Here is a 2,450-nt window from a genome sequence, read left to right on the forward strand (position 1 = left end):
TTGTAGGCTACAGGGATTAAAAACCCGAGGGGTGACCAGGACATGGAAGTCTTGGACTTCAGGAAGTGACAGTAAAGGGACATTAAAATATCATCACCCAGGGTCCTCTGACTCAGGTTACTCTGCCTTTAGGCGTAGATCTGCTTCCCAGGGTTTTCCTGGTTGTCATCTCAATGGAAGCAGATTGCCAGGCCTATCTTCTGCAGCACCACAGAGAGGGTGCTAACTTTACAACCACAGAACGTTAGCAGCAGAGTGCAGACCATCGGGAGACCATCAGTAACCCCTGCACAGGTGGTGTTGCAGAAGGGATGGTGGAGGCAGTGGAGCATACCACTGTCCCAACAGCAGGTTGACTCACCTCACGACAGGCATTCCCCATAGAACTCTGCATGCCTTACTGAAATTCTGCTTTGCAGTTAGAGCACAAACCATCCCCAGTGTTCAACTTGGTGGACTCCATCAAGCCTTGCCCCGCCCTGGTCACCCCTTCCTCAGGAAGGAAGGACCCGAGTCAAGGTGCAGCACTGCACAGGTCACCACTCTGCTTCCCTTTCTCACCCAAATGTCCTGAGTTTCAAAAGGCTAAAGTCATTTTTTCCTGAAAGTTTTCACTTATGATTAAGCACCAGTGGGTGGATTCTACTCTGATGGCTTTCTGAACGCCAGATTCTACTTCTACACTGTTAGAAAGAAGGGTTAAAGAAACAGCTGTGGGGAGCAGAGCGCGGGAGTGGAAACTTGGGGCCAGTTGTCATTCTCACCCTGGTGCGCTTAGGCTTGGAAAGGCACTCGGTCTTGCTGTGTGTGTGTGTGTTTCTTTCTCTGTAAGATCTCTCAAGAGTGCCTTGAGGAATCAATAATTAATGGTTGCAGAGCATGAAACCCAAAGTGCTATGGAAACAGAAAAGCAACTCTAAAGGGATTCTTCCTGTCGCTCAACTCCGGCATTTGGCCCAGCAGTGGCCCACTCTGGCTGAGAAGAGAGCTGTGTCTCTTTTATAAACCTACCCCTGCTCGACCCTGCCACCCACCCTACTTCTGTCCCTTTATCGACCTGGCCAAGAAGAAAACAGAGGTGATTAAATGAGATCACAAGGTCCCTGGATAGTGCCCACAAAGCACTCAACTACTGACCTACTTCACATGGGTGGTTCCAACCCACCAAAAGGCACGACAGAAGAAAAGTCAGAAGAAATCGGCTTCTGGAAAGGTTGCAGCTGAGAAAACCCAATGGGGCCGTTCTGCTCTGCTTACACAAGGGGGCGCTCTGAGTCGGAATGGATCTGACAATAAGAGGCTTTTATTCATTATCTATATATCATCTATCGATCATCTATCTATCAACCTATCTATCTACCTATCTATCTATCTATCTTCTATCTATCTAATCTATCTATCTACAGCAATCAATCACACTGGTGTGATTTAATTGCATGCATTGCATTCTTTCCTGTATTCCTTGGATATTTACCAAATACCTGTTCTGCTTCGAGTTTCTACCTGGCCTGGCATTATGAACATGGAGGGATTCTAGCCTGAGCCTAAGCCCAGAGAGCTCCAGGTTCCCATATATCTGAGCCTTTGAGAGAACCGGTGGGGCAGGCTCCTCAGGAGTGTTTGCACAGAAATCCGAGTAGCACTGGGAAGAGAGAAGGGTAGATAGCAGCAGGACAAATTTGGCCTAGAAACAAGGGTTTGTCCTTTGTCTCCTGCAACCACCCCATTGGGGGGAATATTTGGTTCTTGTGTTTAAATTCCAATTCTGCTACTTTTTGGCAAAAGGCTTTAGGTAAGTCATACAAGCCTTTTGAGCTCAGTTTTCTCATCTACACAATGGGGCTACTAAGATTTATAACTCAGATGAATCTGTCTGAAGATGAAATGCCAGTAGGCAAAATAGTTCCTTCTTCACCTGCTACACAGACACCACGCCAGACTTAATTAAGCGGGGCATTTCAGATCTTGTGTCTGAAGAACATTTAGCTGGCACCCAATTGAGTTCTTCCACAGTGACATGTTTTGAATCCTAAGTGAAATACCCCAGGATTGCTATTTATTTTAAACAACAAACACCTGTCACTGCTCAAAATAGAAACACTTGCAAAACCATGCTACAAAATATTTATAAATTCACAAATGCGCTTTAATTGCTGCTAAGTAAAACGAATTCAGCTGTAGTTTTTCACTTTATGAAAAATATGCCTTCATTTCTTTCTTCCTTTCCTAATTAGAGCTGTTGAATATTGGATTCGTGCAGCCAATTGTACGGTATTTGTGCTAAAGGGAAGTTGGGTTTTGGAAGGAGAGGCAGAAGAAGGTCCTGGCTTAAAGTGAAGGAGGAACTTCGCATGCCAGAGGGAAACATGGCCCTCACAGTGCGGCGCCTCGATTTGGGCTTGTAGTCCGACCCATGGTGCAACATTCTCTGCCCTGACTCGCTGAGGTGT

Source organism: Tenrec ecaudatus, chromosome 13, assembly GCF_050624435.1.
Source record: "Tenrec ecaudatus isolate mTenEca1 chromosome 13, mTenEca1.hap1, whole genome shotgun sequence".
In the NCBI taxonomy this organism is placed as follows: Eukaryota; Metazoa; Chordata; class Mammalia; order Afrosoricida; family Tenrecidae; genus Tenrec; species Tenrec ecaudatus.